This window comes from Dreissena polymorpha, chromosome 6, assembly GCF_020536995.1.
Source record: "Dreissena polymorpha isolate Duluth1 chromosome 6, UMN_Dpol_1.0, whole genome shotgun sequence".
Classification (NCBI taxonomy): Eukaryota; Metazoa; Mollusca; class Bivalvia; order Myida; family Dreissenidae; genus Dreissena; species Dreissena polymorpha.
Window position 1 is genome coordinate 97,093,373 of NC_068360.1, and position 17,273 is coordinate 97,110,645.

Sequence of the window (17,273 nt, forward strand, 5' to 3'; positions counted from 1 at the left end):
TAGCTATACGCCATATAACATAGGACATAATGTATATTATAAATCAAAGCGCTGAAGGCACTGAAGTTGTTCGCTGTTGTCGTCCTTGATTAGCTTGTTCGCATTGCATATGCTTATCATTGTGCACAGGCTAATCTTATTTGACGTGCATTAAGCCTCGTTTTCCATGAAAGCAGCCAATATGTGCATATTTTAATGATAAACACTAGACTGGCCAATGGCGTTTAAAAGCTGGTATATACATTCACTGCTAGAGCAGAATCATTTGTCGTCTGCTGCAGACAGGCAGTGGTAATCGTTCCTAGCAGAGTGAGTTGTGGTTCTTGCCGTACTTAAGTCTTCTAAGCACCTACTGATTTGCATTTATTACCCATTCTCTTGAAACGCCGACTAATAAAGTGCGATAAACCGCCTTTAAGCACTTGGCACATTAACAAATAAGAACATTCCACACCTAACCGAGAACCGACGTCTTTAATCGCGAAACTATTACCAGAAATGGAATACCGCCAGAAACAACAATGAGCTCACTTCGATTAAATATAAATACACTATATTCATTGCGTCCTAAGCAATCAAACATATCAACCGAAAATACCAGCGAATACAGTATTATATATGACATCGGTCTTATATATCGCCTCAGATATGCGAGAGCGCCACGATGAGTGAAGAGTATGAGAGTTTGCTTACAGGTCCTACTGGCCTCTTCACGAGATTTGTGTAGCCCGACCTGAATGATAAATGAAATAGATGTAGTAACAATTATATGAACACGATATATCCGTACCAATATCCATGTGAGCACATACTAATAATAATTAATTTTTAATCGCCATTAGCTTGAAAATAAACGTAAATAGATACAACAAAGACCAATTCGGAGACTTTAATTTTTTTAAATTACCTCCCCTGCAATAGAAAATATATATGGAGACTCGCATTCTATGGAATATCAAAATCTCAATATATCTTTCTCCGAAATTTTTTTCTGGTAAAAATCATCTTAAATTTAGCTGTATATTCGTATGTAATTAATTAAACAAGAGTTATAAAAAGGCATCGCAAAAAATATCGCGTTTTACTTGAATAAGTTACCTCCCTTAAGCCTATCGGAATATCAAAAATACGTATATAAACAAAACGCGTTCCTTGCATAAGTGATAATAAAGCGCGTGCCCGTGCCACTCGTCCTCCAAATACTTACTAAATATAGTACAACGTATCTACAATCATTGCGACTAACTCAAACCTCAGTAAATAAGTAACCAGGATAAATATACGTTTAGGTAATTAAGATATAAAACATACATATAAAAATTTACATGTTCCCTGTCTGCCGAACCCGATCCATGGACTATAGCCACTAGAGGTTCCTATGTACCTATGTAGCCGGATTGCGCCCTCAGAGCGCCCAACACCGACACAGATCACGCTACTCTCCGGTCAAACACAATACTACATATGACTGCTGCCTTTGTCACCATATTATCAGAATCATTAACGTGCAAAATGGAAACTTTCAACTGTCCTTTCACTTCATACATAAGCCATTGCCGATCTTCAATGATCGCTTATTTCCGAGAGATGCATTTTATTTTTTTCAAACTTCGAATTTTGATATTTGTTTAACTTATTCATTTCGATTACATTATTTTCACTATAAATATTGACTTTGATCCAATTATCATCTGAAAAATACGATTTCGCGATTTCTTCCAAGATCGAGCGAGCCTTTTATCTGTTTACTTATATATATCTAATTTAAGTTAACACAGATGTGAAGTTGTCGTGGCCGAGTGGGTAAGGCGATGAATTAAAATCTTTTGGGATTTTCCCGCGCAGGTTCGATTCCTGCCGACATCGCATACTTTTTGCGACGCGTTTTATTTCTTTTCTAACGTAATTTGATTTAATATAGCACATAAGCTATGTTTATTGTTAAATATGTTGAAAATTGTATGCACATCCTTCAATTTTAAAATTAAAACAACGTTATGGCTAAATTGATTAATTTACTGCTGAAAATACGAATGATGCATGTTGCATTTTTATTTTTATTTAAAAAAGTAAACGGTAAATTTGTCTATTTTTTTGTATTTTTGCTGTATATAGTGTTTCTATAAAAACTTAGTTTAAAATATAACTTAAATGATACTATTTTGAATTTTATGACACTTTGTTTTTAACCGACCCAATTTTTACTTGGCTGAAATCACTTACATTTCATGGCGCTATTCCATAGATTAAAATTTGTAAAAAATAAATGTCTGTAAAAGAATACTTATTTCATCTTGTTTAAACTTTAAACACCTTTACTGCATCTGTACACACCAACTGCATGCCCATATTTGGAAATTTGAATGAATTATGGAACTTTTATATACCCCAGGGGTGAAAATAAACTGGACAAAAGCCGAGCGTGAGGGTGGTTTTGAAAAAATCGGTTTATTTTTTTTTAAGCGTGGAAAGCCTACCTACAAATTTGCATGTAGTTTAGTGAAATGATGCTGATTAGGAAAATAATTAATTAAATTATATTTGGATATGTGCCCATTAGAGGTGCGCAAGCTTAAAAAGGTAGAATTACCGAAATTCCCGTTCTTACACGTTGTAGCATGGATCGGGTATTGAACACGATACACGTGTGTATTAGCACCCTACTGTAGTCCCGGCGGGGTTATGAACTGCACCAATACACCGGTAAGCAACCAGGGGAATATTATATGAAAAAAGAACTATCATGCATGTTTGATTTGTTAAAGTGTGTCACAAAATTTCCCTAACTGCCGATGTCGGCTATAATTTCGGTATAAACATGCAAAGAAATTAACATATATATAATGTTATTGCCGATATGTTATTGGACATTTTGTATGTCAAATGTTCATTATTTGTATTAAAATTAAGACGATTGTATTGAACACGATACACGTGTGTATTAGCACCCTACTGTAGTCCCGGCGGGGTTATCAACTGCACCAATACACCGGTAAGCAACCAGGGGAATATCATATGAAAAAAGAACTATCATGCATGTTTGATGTGTTAAAGTGTGTCACAAAATTTCCCTAACTGCCGATGTCGGCTATAATTTCGGTATAAACATGCAAAGAAATTAACATATATATAATGTTATTGCCGGTATGTTATTGGACATTTTGTATGTCAAATGTTCATTATTTGTATTAAAATTAAGACGATGCTTATTTGCCAGAAAGCGTTTATTTCAAATTCAAAACAAGCAATAATCATACATAATACCAAAATATAAAACTAACAAAATGACAACACTCTCGCTTAACGCAACGTTCAGAAGCACGCGCACTTAACAAAATTATTGCAACTAATGCAAGATGTAATTAATATGTGACTACATGTACTTGCTATACAACCAGTATCATGCGAAAATTGATCTTATTTAATTGTGGTTCCCTCTTTGAATTAATGTTGCCTGTCGAATTTTAGAATAATGTGTCAGTAAGAAATGTATTGCTTGCTCTACAACCAGCATCATGCGAAAATGGATCTTATTTAATTGTAAATCCCTCTTTGAACTTAAGTTGTCAGTCGACTTTTAGAATAATGTGTCAGTAATAAATGTTTTTCTTCAGTTTCACATGTTTTTCGTGAAAGATGCAAATGTGTCTTATTTATTTTTTTCTGTGTCTTCAATGTATCTTATTTATATGTGACTGCGTGCTTTTTTTTTTCAAGAAATGAAAGATGCAAATGTGTCTTATTTTAATTTTATTAATGTCTTAAATGTCGCTTATTTATATAAGATAAAATGATATACTGCCAGTGTCATGCAAAAAAGGATCTAATTTCTTAATATCCACATTCACGCTTTGTTCTTTATTAGCACCGTCTTTAATTAGGCTCTATTTAAAGTACAGATTACTGTGAACTTAATAATTGTGCAACGGTGATGTTGATCCATTATCGTTGTTAATTTAAAATGTAGACAACAAGTTAGCAATTAATGAAATCAGTTATTTTGGAAGTAAATCTAATTTTTTCTGTACAGTAGCCAGGTGGATGTGTATTGAGCGGATAAGATAGGGATCACCACAACAAGTTTCTAATACACAGTATAGACTTCCCCTATTATTGTATTTGTTATTTTCCTGATTGGAATAAATAAAGTGTTAAAGATCATTTCATGTGAAAAGCAGGATTTCTGACATAATTTCAATCGTTTTGCTTTTATACACAATTTCATGGAACAATGAATATATTGGCGCGATGGAACACAATTTATAAATCAAGCTGACAGTATAGTATCAGTTTTTAATTATGTGTAATTTAATTCGCATCTCTCCCTTAACTCGTTCAATGACACGTGAACTTATATCAATTATAAAACATCACGTGCATCATTAAATATTTTTTTTTAATTATGAAAACATATTATATGTTCTACATGGTTTTGTTTAGTTTTTTTTCTCAACCAGAGAGCCATTATAAAACATTGTTATATATAAAGCGCTTTACATTTCTACATTACATAAAGATATACAGTATCGATTTTTTTGTTAAGTGTACGTGCTTGACATATTTATAAAAAGGCAGTGTTTATTTTTGTAATAAAATCGAAAATTGACATTTAATTTGATGCAATCTACATTGTTTAGCGGCCAAGCGCAGTATTCTGCTCTCGGCGGCCGATGGTGTATTGCAATATATACAATGAAAAGCTGGGTTTCTGACATAATTTCAATCTTTTTGTTGACGCGGAAGTGCTTTTTGGTGGCCAAAAATACTATTGTTCCCTTTATTTAAACCTAAATCAGTATTTTTTTACACTTGAAGGTTTGTACAGCGGGGATTTCGGTACCGGCGCGGGTTTATGTGCTTGTTAAGAATTACCGAAATCCCCGCTAAGAGGCAACATATGCTGATTTATGCTTTGATTAAACATTGATAACTAAATTGCAAAAGTGTATAGCATATTGTAAATAAGGTAGTACGATATCATTTGTTTCATCAGATTTGTTTGGAAAATACTTTCTGAAGACTTATTATTACTATGTCATGTTATATTTACATATACTTTTGTGTAACCAATGTTTTAAATGTACATTTTACCTTTTTTACATTCGTTTACACATTTTTCACATTAATAAACTATTTAATAATGGAAAAAATATTCTGATAAGAGTGTTTAAATGATTAACACTAATATGATTGTGTACAAATCAACATTAATGCAAAGCCAAAACCCAAACATAATGACATATAGACCCTTTAAGGCGTAATATGGGGGATTGGCGTAAACATGGGTGATTTCGGCTCTGGGCGTACGAATGTAGCAGTACCGAAATCCCCGCTAATTATTTTCCAAAAGAAGTAACCGAATGGGAGATAATACATGTCACTGGTTGCTAATGAAAAAAAACACTATAATAATTTTGTTGACACTTGAAGGTTTGTACAGCAGGATTTCGGTACCGGCGCGCGTTTAAGTTCTAGTGTAGAATTACCGAAATCCCCACTGAGAGGCAACTTAATGCTGTCAAGAGTGCTTAATAATTAAAATTAATATCATTTTTTTGCACCTTAACATTCATGTGAAGTCAAAAACCATTCATACCGATGACCTATTGACCCTTTAAGGCGTAAATATGTGGATTTCGGTACTAGGCGGGCGAATGTAGAATTACCGAAATCCCCTTTTCATCATCGCACATTAGTGTAACATAAATTTTAACACAATATATGTAGGGAAACTCATATGATTCGCGTAATGTGAAAATGATTATTATGCTATAATTCGACCACGAAACTTGACGTGACTTAATACCGGACATTATGGAATGGAGCTACGCTGGCCGTATTTGACATAAGACCCATTTTCGCATATTATCTTATCAATGCTTATATGAATTTGATTGCTATAATCTAATGCGTATTCGACACGGAATTATTGTCAAGGTTTTTCATTTTGTCAATATTTATCATAGCAGGGGACATTGCTGACATCAATATGGATACTGTTTTCATTTTCTGTCGAAAAATGATATGACTTATTATCAAGATTATTTTATAGTACGGTAGCGTTCTCTAAACAAGTGAGATTTATTTGTACTGGTAAATTGCTCTTATACTCACCATTCGGACTCGACGATCGGCTCGAATAAAAATGTTAGTCGCTTAAAAGTACAAATTCATCATATTGAGCACGATTATTATTATTATTATTATTATTATTATTATTATTATTATTATTATTATTATTATTATTATTATTATTATTATTATTATTATATAGCTTTTAGAAACTTATACCTTAAAAAAATCCAATTGGAAAAAAAAATCCCATGGGAAAAAAAATCCCATGGGACAAAAAAATCCCATGGGACAAAAAAATCCCATGGGATTTTTTATTTTTTTTAAACACGATTTAACGCGTTGAAATCGCGAGAAATGCTCATCATTTGTTAAAAGGTAGTGTTTCTGAAGGTTACATGAATAAATCTCTAAAAATCAGAAAAAAATCCCATGGGATTTTTTTTTCCCATAAAAAAATGGGATTTTTTTTCTATCAAAGTAAATTGAACGAAAATAAGCACAAATGCTTTAACAATGCTTAAAATCGATAACTTAGCACAAACGAACGTGTTTTATGTTTTTGAAAATCCCATGGGATTTTTTCTCCCATAAAAAAAGCTGGAGAAAAATCCCATGGGAGAAACCAAAATTCCCATGGGATAATGAAAAATCCCATGGGAAAATACAAAAATCCCATGGGAACCCCAACTTTGCAAATAAAGTTCATAGTGAAGAAAACGCATTTAACAAGCAAAAATAACCAATTATTAATCACAAGTTAGACTTTTATCTTATACTTTATCACAAATAAGCAAACCTTCAAGAAAAAGGGTACTTAAGTTTGCGAAATTTCGGTTTCGCAAAGTTTTTCCGGTGGCCGTTAATATATCTTTCTCCGAAATTTTTTTCTGGTAAAAATCATCTTAAATTTAGAGGTATATTCGTATGTAATTAATTAAACAAGAGTTATAAAAAGGCATCGCAAAAAATATCGCGTTTTACTTGAATAAGTTACCTCCCTTAAGCCTATCGGAATATCAAAAATACGTATATAAACAAAACGCGTTCCTTGCATAAGTGATAATAAAGCGCGTGCCCGTGCCACTCGTCCTCCAAATACTTACTAAATATAGTACAACGTATCTACAATCATTGCGACTAACTCAAACCTCAGTAAATAAGTAACCAGGATAAATAAACGTTTAGGTAATTAAGATATAAAACATACATATACAAATTTACATGTTCCCTGTCTACCGAACCCGATCCATGGACTATAGCCACTAGAGGTTCCTATGTACCTATGTAGCCGGATTGCGCCCTCAGAGCGCCCAACACCGACACAGATCACGCTACTCTCCGGTCAAACACAATACTACATATGACTGCTGCCTTTGTCACCATATTATCAGAATCATTAACGTGCAAAATGGAAACTTTCAACTGTCCTTTCACTTCATACATAAGCCATTGCCGATCTTCAATGATCGCTTATTTCCGAGAGATGCATTTTATTTTTTTCAAACTTCGAATTTTGATATATGTTTAACTTATTCATTTAGATTACATTATTTTCACTATAAATATTGACTTTGATCCAATTATCATCTGAAAAATACGATTTCGCGATTTCTTCAAAGATCGAGCGAGCCTTTTTACCTGTTTATTTATATATATCTAATTTAAGGTTACACAGATGTGAAGTTGTCGTGGCCGAGTGGGTAAGGCGATGAATTAGAAATGTTTTGGGATTTTCCCGCGCAGGTTCGATTCCTGCCGACATCGCATACTTTTTGCGACGCGTTTTATTTCTTTTCTAACGTAATTTGATTTAATATAGCACATAAGCTATGTTTATTGTTAAATATGTTGAAAATTGTATGCACATCCTTCAATTTTAAAATTAAAACAACGTTATGGCTAAATTGATTAATTTACTGCTGAAAATACGAATGATGCATGTTGCATTTTTATTTTTATTTAAAAAAGTAAACGGTAAATTTGTCTATTTTTTGTATTTTTGCTGTATATAGTGTTTCTATAAAAACTTAGTTTAAAATATAACTTAAATGATACTATTTTGAATTTTATGACACTTTGTTTTTAACCGACCCAATTTTTACTTGGCTGAAATCACTTACATTTCATGGCGCTATTCCATAGATTAAAATTTGTAAAAAATAAATGTCTGTAAAAGAATACTTATTTCATCTCTTTTAAACTTTAAACACCTTTACTGCATCTGTACACACCAACTGCATGCCCATATTTGGAAATTTGAATGAATTATGGAACTTTTATATACCCCAGGGGTGAAAATAAACTGGACAAAAGCCGAGCGTGAGGGTGGTTTTGAAAAAATCGGTTTATTTTTTTTAAACATGGAAAGCCTACCTTCAAATTTGCATGTAGTTTAGTGAAATGATGCTGATTAGGAAAATAATTAATTAAATTATATTTGGATATGTGCCCATTAGAGGTGCGCAAGCTTAAAAAGGTAGATTTACCGAAATTCCCGTTCTTACACGTTGTAGCATGGATCGGGTATTGAACACGATACACGTGTGTATTAGCACCCTACTGTAGTCCCGGCGGGGTTATCAACTGCACCAATACACCGGTAAGCAACCAGGGGAATATCATATGAAAAAAGAACTATCATGCATGTTTGATTTGTTAAAGTGTGTCACAAAATTTCCCTAACTGCCGATGTCGGCTATAATTTCGGTATAAACATGCAAAGAAATTAACATATATATAATGTTATTGCCGATATGTTATTGGACATTTTGTATGTCAAATGTTCATTATTTGTATTAAAATTAAGACGATTGTATTGAACATGATACACGTGTGTATTAGCACCCTACTGTAGTCCCGGCGGGGTTATCAACCGCACCAATACACCGGTAAGCAACCAGGGGAATATCATATGAAAAAAGAACTATCATGCATGTTTGATGTGTTAAAGTGTGTCACAAAATTTCCCTAACTGCCGATGTCGGCTATAATTTCGGTATAAACATGCAAAGAAATTAACATATATATAATGTTATTGCCGGTATGTTATTGGACATTTTGTATGTCAAATATTCATTATTTGTATTAAAATTAAGACGATGCTTATTTGCCAGAAAGCGTTTATTTCAAATTCAAAACAAGCAATAATCATACATAATACCAAAATATAAAACTAACAAAATGACAACACTCTCGCTTAACGCAACGTTCAGAAGCACGCGCACTTAACAAAATTATTGCAACTAATGCAAGATGTAATTAATATGTGACTACATGTACTTGCTATACAACCAGTATCATGCGAAAATTGATCTTATTTAATTGTGGTTCCCTCTTTGAATTAATGTTGCCTGTCGACTTTTAGAATAATGTGTCAGTAAGAAATGTATTGCTTGCTCTACAAACAGCATCATGCGAAAATGGATCTTATTTAATTGTAAATCCCTCTTTGAACTTAAGTTGTCAGTCGACTTTTAGAATAATGTGTCAGTAATAAATGTTTTTCTTCAGTTTCACATGTTTTTCTAAGAAAATTTTGTGAAAGATGCAAATGTGTCTTATTTATTTTTTTCTGTGTCTTCAATGTATCTTATTTATATGTGACTGCGTGCTTATTTTTTTTTAAGAAATGAAAGATGCAAATGTGTCTTATTTTAATTTTATCCATGTCTTAAATGTCGCTTATTTATATAAGATAAAATGATATACTGCCAGTGTCATGCAAAAAAGGATCTAATTTCTTAATATCCATATTCACGCTTTGTTCTTTATTAGCACCGTTTTTAATTAGGCTCTATTTAAAGTACAGATTACTGTGAACTTAATAATTGTGCAACGGTGATGTTGATCCATTATCGTTGTTAATTTAAAATGTAGACAACAAGTTAGCAATTAATGAAATCAGTTATTTTGGAAGTAAATCTAATTTTTTCTGTACAGTAGCCAGGTGGATGTGTATTGAGCGGATAAGATAGGGATCACCACAACAAGTTTCTAATACACAGTATAGACTTCCCCTATTATTGTATTTGTTATTTTCCTGATTGGAATAAATAAAGTGTTAAAGATCATTTCATGTGAAAAACAGGATTTCTGACATAATTTCAATCGTTTTGCTTTTATACACAATTTCATGGAACAATGAATATATTGGCGCGATGGAACACAATTTATAAATCAAGCTGACAGTATAGTATCAGTTTTTAATTATGTGTAATTTAATTCGCATCTCTCCCTTAACTCGTTCAATGACACGTGAACTTATATCAATTATAAAACATCACGTGCATCATACATTTTTTTTTTTAATTATGAAAACATATTATATGTTCTACATGGTTTTGTTTAGTTTTTTTTTCTCAACCAGAGAGACATTATAAAACATTGTTATATATAAAGCGCTTTACTTTTCTACATTACATAAAGATATATCGATTTTTTGTTAAGTGTACGTGCTTGACATATTTATAAAAAGGCAGTGTTTATTTTTGTAATAAAATCGAAAATTGACATTTAATTTGATGCAATCTACATTGTTTAGCGGCCAAGCGCAGTATTCCGCTCTCGGCGGCCGATGGTGTATTGCAATATATACAATGAAAAGCTGGGTTTCTGACATAATTTCAATCTTTTTGTTGACGCGGAAGTGCTTTTTTGTGGCCAAAAATACTATTGTTCCCTTTATTTAAACCTAAATCAGTATTTTTTTACACTTGAAGGTTTGTACAGCGGGGATTTCGGTACCGGCGCGGGTTTATGTGCTTGTTAAGAATTACCGAAATCCCCGCTAAGAGGCAACATATGCTGATTTATGCTTTGATTAAACATTTATAACTAAATTGCAAAAGTGTATAGCATATTGTAAATAAGGTAGTACGATATCATTTGTTTCATCAGATTTGTTTGGAAAATACTTTCTGAAGACTTATTATTACTATGTCATGTTATATTTACATATACTTTTGTGTAACCAATGTTTTAAATGTACATTTTACCTTTTTTACATTCGTTTACACATTTTTCACATTAATAAACTATTTAATAATGGAAAAAATATTCTGATAAGAGTGTTTAAATGATTAACACTAATATGATTGTGTACAAATCAACATTAATGCAAAGCCAAAACCCAAACATAATGACATATAGACCCTTTAAGGCGTAATATGGGGGATTGGCGTAAACATGGGTGATTTCGGCTCTGGGCGTACGAATGTAGCAGTACCGTGTCACGTAATCGAGTGTACTTAGTGAAGATAAAACAAGTCTCTGATGTCTAAAATATTTCTTTATTTTACTCTGTTCTCTAACATCAAAATTGTATTTATAGTTTAAACATTATTTTCTAAGTCTATCTGTTGTATTTTCCTAACCCAAGCGCAGAGTGCCGCTCTCCTTCCAAACATCTCCATTTTGTCCCCAATTTAATTTGCATATTTTTCTTTTAAACTTTTGATTGGTCCTCAGCTAGTATGGTTATTATTCATTGGTTGATTCGTCGGAATATTCTAGAAGGAACACTTTTTCATGTATTCACTTGCTTGGCGGATATACTAAAATTTAATCAATATATATTGGTACTAATCAATTTTTATTGGTATAGAGTAATTCTGTTACTTTCGTCAGTACTATGACTTTTGTACTCCAGACAATAGCGGACCTTTTCATCTGTGCTGTTTATTGACCATGAGTGTTACTTATAATCTCGTATCTATATGCTGACTCTGGACTCAATGTATTCTTATTTAGATTTAATCAGGTCTGACTTTCTATGTTATTGATTCCAATTATACCCCATTACATTACACATCTACATAATCAATTTCTAAATTTCAAAGTTCTATTTCTTAAATTAGTTTACACAACAATAACACGACAATAACAATACCATAATGTACAAGGAGATAAATTCTTAATATTATATATAGTATATGTACATTACGTTACACAACTCACCCTTTCAGTTGAATTTTTTCTTATTTCATGATATGAAAAAATTATGATGATGTCAAAAATTTATTCTGAGATCTGGACGAAGATAAGATTCTAAAAATATAATATTTTTTTTTTTTTTTTTTTTTTTTTTTTATTGTCTATTACCAAGTTTGCGTTGTTTGTGTTCTAGTAGTATTTGTCTGTATCTCTGTATGTGTGGTAACCGATGTGATGCATGAATGAGGGCTATATCTGGTAATGTCAACTGTGTTAAACAAAAAGTACATACATGTGCGTTGTTCAAAGTTCTGTATGGTGGGCCGCATGTTGGATGATATGTAAGTTTACAGCAAGGTGTTTGTACTGCTGCTATACTATGTTTTGAACAGAACTTACATACAAGTTTTGATAAAAATTGATAACGTCTTTGGCGTTGGTGGCCTTGAGTGAAATATTGTTGGATGCGGTTATGCAATTGAGTGTTATCTGTTTGAGCGAATGTGGTGATTGACATGTTGCGTATTTTGTTTGGAATGGATGTTGAATATTTTAATCGACGGAATGTTTGTAGTGATTCTAAAGAGTCAATGCCGTAGTACGTGAATATTGCTTTGCAAATTTGATAATTGAGAATGTGTTGTTCGTTTGTTAAATGATTGAGCATCTGGTGATGAAGAAGAGGTATGTTGAAATACGTAATCAAGAAAATCAATGTATCCACTTGAATTTCGCCAGATCTCATCATATAAGTAAAAATTGAAACATTATGTTCTTGTTCAAGGGTGGACATTTTTTCAAACGTAGTTATAAAATAATGTATTTCTTCTAATTGAGTTTCTTCAATGGGTAAAGTAATGGAAACTGGCAATTGAAAATTAAATTCTTTGTAGAATCTAAAAAATGATTGAAAGAAAATCGAATTAGTGATCCAAAAAGCAATGTGTACAAAGAGGTCAACGAGGTACATGGTTAATAAATGAAATATATAGTTATAAAAATAATGAAATGTTTATATCCGTTCCGTCAGTGGGCAGCACAGTTCTTGTATGTTGTTTTAGTGGACAATAAAGTTAGTGTAGTTGGGCGTCAGCGAACAATGTTGTTCTTGTAGAGTTGGCGTCAGCGGTTGATGTAGGTCTTGTAGACTGGGTGATATTGGAGCTCCTGCAGACTGGGTGTCGGCAGACGATAAAGTTTGTGAAGTTTGGTGTCAGTGAACGATGTTGGTCTTGTAGAGTTGGTGCCCGCGGATGATGGGTTTCCGGTAGATTGGGCGGCCGCGTCCGGTAGAGTCACTCTGCGGTAGAATAACTCGTGGAATCAAAATCATCGTTAGATACAGTTCATGGTGTTGACATTAGTCTTGGTAAATTATATACAATGTGGCGATAACACATATTTTAAACGTTCGTTGCAGATTATACGAGTGTTCAACGCATCTTGGTTAACTATAGACAACATCCTAATAATACATATTCCAAACGTTCTTTGAAGATTATACGAGTGTTCAACACATATATACAGTCACAATAGACGAATACGGGTGAAATATCGATCGATGTGGTAGTGCACTAAACAATTGTTGGTAGATTTTAGTTTTCAAGTATATCGTTCTGTTCATATTGACGATAGTAGGTAATATCCAGTAAACAGCCCATGGTGCTGTTTATGGTTCACAACTTGGTCGTTGACAAGTTGTTATCGTCAAGGATCATCCTGATGTTGTCGTCTGGAAGGGTTTGTTACCCTCGTAGAGACGGGTATAGGGATGACAGTGTTCTCGGTCGTTGCGGGGGTGCTGAGGGCTTTTTGACCTCAGACACGAGAGGTTCGTGCGCCACATCACAGGAAGCCACGCCCACATAACCCGGGGGACTGATTTCTCCCAGGTGCATATCATCGTTGGCAGATCGGAATTGGGCAATTATGGGACGATTAGATCGGGTCATACGTTTACATTTACAGTAAATAAGGAGTGCTGCACCAGAACTCAGAGCGGTCGCTACACCTATGATAATGTAACCCCATAATGGGAAGTCACCTGATGTCGTGTCAATGTCATTTAATTGTCTGATACTCTGCAGTTTTGTTATTAAAGCTTCCATAGGTATTTCTTTGATGTTTGATAGTTCATGAGGTATTTCGGTTTTAGTGAAATTAACGAGAGAGGTATGGAATGGTTTCCAAATGGAAGAACCTTTAAAGGTAGGTATGTCGAGTTTGTCGGTCGGAAGCCGGGTTTGACTGGAGTTAATGTACCAGGCATTTAATGTAAAGTATTCATTGTATGCGCGACAGTTCATGGGTACATTAACAATGTCTATGGGAGCGATAGCGCGAGCGGATATTTTATTTTGGGAATGATCTTGACATATCGTCACGAGGCGTAGGTCTTGTCTAGAGACTATCGCCCAGTTACCAGATCCTAAATATTTGGCATCAGGTAAGACGGTGTTAGGGTGTATGATCACCTTGCAATAATCCTTTATGTGCTGAGTGTTGTTAATCAGAATGGCTATGATGCATAATTTAGACATGTCTACTTGGTAGAATGGGGATTGTACGTCACATGTACGTCGCGCTTGACAAGTTTTCATTTCGCTATTTGTCAATAGGCAGTAGTGATTTCGCGCTTGGTCAATCAAGAAGCCCTTAGTTTCAAGTTCGTATCTAGCGGACATGTTATAGTGGATCTTATTGTCATTGATAGTTTCGTTAGCGGGTGAGTAGGGCATATCGAAATTGAATACTTCATATACCTCGAAGGAAGCTCCTATCTCGAGGAGAGGATGTCCATTGTAATGATAATAGTAGTAGGTGACATTATGACGGTCGTTGAGGTAGATTGGTAATAATGCCATAGGTCGGTCTTGGGATTAGTTGGTAGTTGAAAATTATTAGGCAATTTTGTCGCAATGTCTAATAGTACGTCTTTCAGGTGAATAGGTGAAATAAGAGATGGAAAAAGTTTGCCAGTGCAGAGCATATTAAGTTGTCCTTTAAAAGTTTCTAGATATAGTGATGCGTGGAAAACAGCCTGACGTAATTCATCAACCATGACCTTCAGGGAGTTGTAATTAACCGTATAATCTTGAACAGCATGGGTCATTGCCTGTAAACGTTCATATGTGTGCATGATTTTTTCGTCAAGTTGTCTGAGGGTAGATATCAGAGTGTTAATGGAGTGGCGATTCTCAGTTATGTGTTGTTGGGTAACATTGAGAATGGATAAACTATTTTGTAACACATGGATAATAGTTTTCTGGCTTTCTTGAAGTTGATTAACGTGCGTTTGAATATTACGGATGTCAGAATCGTCAGCTGTGCCGAAAAGAAATTTAAAGAATCCGCCTAGGGGTAACAATGAGCGTTTCTGGGTATGACTGAGCGTTTTATAATCTAGATAGCTGTCAAGTATGTTGTCATGGTCAGAACGGATGTATTCGAGTTCCGTATGGAGTTGTGCTAATGATTGTTCAAAGGCGTCTGTTTGTAAAATTAGATCATTACGTTTGAATTGGGACGTCATGACTTTCGTGGTATTTGTGATATCGTTTAGTCTTGTTTCAAGTTGGGTAAGAAATGTAGAGAAGACGTTGGTATCGAGAAGTAGGGCTATTTGCCAATGAGCTCTGGTCACAGACACTTCGTTAACTTTTTGAAATATAACATTTTCGTTAATCTCTAGTCCTCCGATCATGCGCAACGATAATATCAACACAAATGATGGCAACATCATCTGAAATATTACAAAGAAGAAGTATATTATCCGATTTGGTTACTAACTAAATGCTATTTACATAACTTGGGGTCATTTAAGCGTATAGACGTCAACGTTGCTCGTGTGGTCGTTATGGTCAATATAACATATGATCAGCTATTGCCTCTAGGCACGTGAAAATCACTTTCTTAATAGATTTATTAGATCTTTGACGTTGTCGTATGGATTTTCTTTTTTTGTGCTTAATAGCTATTTCATCAATTTGCATGTGATGATCGGTCGAATCGGTGTCCGATTGACGAGGGGGTGGATATTGTTGTTCAGCCCTATCGTATTGATGTGTGTCGGATTCGCTAGAGTTTGACGCATTGTATTTGAATTGTTTTTTCCGTAAATGTTTTTGCAATTCTGCTAAGGGGATGTCTTCCTCCTCATCAGAATTGTCCCGAATTTTGCGGGTTTGCCTATTTATGATAGGTAATCCGTGTATTGACTTATTTAAATCACTATCAGACTCACTATTTTCGGCAAAAGCTAAATTTGCTTTCCTTATGGGGCGTCCCATATTAGTATTTGATATAGGCCACTCATTTATGTTAGCATGTCTTATTTGGTCAGCATGAACTTTAATAGTTGAGTTGTCTAATTGATTCTTTATTATGTATGTTAACGGTGATTTTTGTTCGATAATACGATAATATGGTCTCCATTTACTGTCTAATTTATTTGTACGGTGTAAGTTCTTATAGTAAACGGGGTCGTTAATCTCAAATTTGATATCTTTTGTATTTTTATTCGCATATTCGGCTTGTTTATCTTTAGATTTTTGAATTTGTGCACACACCTTTTTAAATGATTTGTGTTGTTCTTCTAATATTATTTTATGATAATCCTCGCCGTGATATTTACGCCTAGGTTTTAACAAATTGTCTATTGGTAGAATGGGGTCTCTGTTAAATACTAAAAAGAAAGGCGAATGTTTTGATGTCTCTGAATGGGAAAATCGCATAGCTGCCAAAGACATGTTTAAATGTAAATCCCATTGTTGTACGTTTTCTTGAACGCGTTTTGATAGTATATTGTTCATAGTCGAGTGAGAGCGCTCATTTTTACCGTTAGCTTCTGGGTGATATGTGGACGTTTTGACGTGTTGGATATTCATGGATTTTAATGTTTCTGTAAACGCCGTACTAGTAAACTCTTTACCATTATCGGTAATTATCCTTATGGGACATGAATGACGACAATAAATCTCGTTTACTAACAGGTGTATTACGCTATCAGATGACTTATCCGGCGACGGAAAAGCCTCTATATATCCGGAAAATTGATCCACGAAACATATTATATATCTATTTCCGGAAAGCGTTGTTGGGTATGGTCCGCATATATCTATGGAAACGACCGAGAAAGGGAATGGTGGTATTGCGGTTTCTGATGATACGGGAGCTTTAATTGCTTTCAAGTTTCTAGTTTGACAGACAATACATTTCGACACGTAATCATGCAATTCTTTGAACATTTTAGGCCAATAATATTTCTC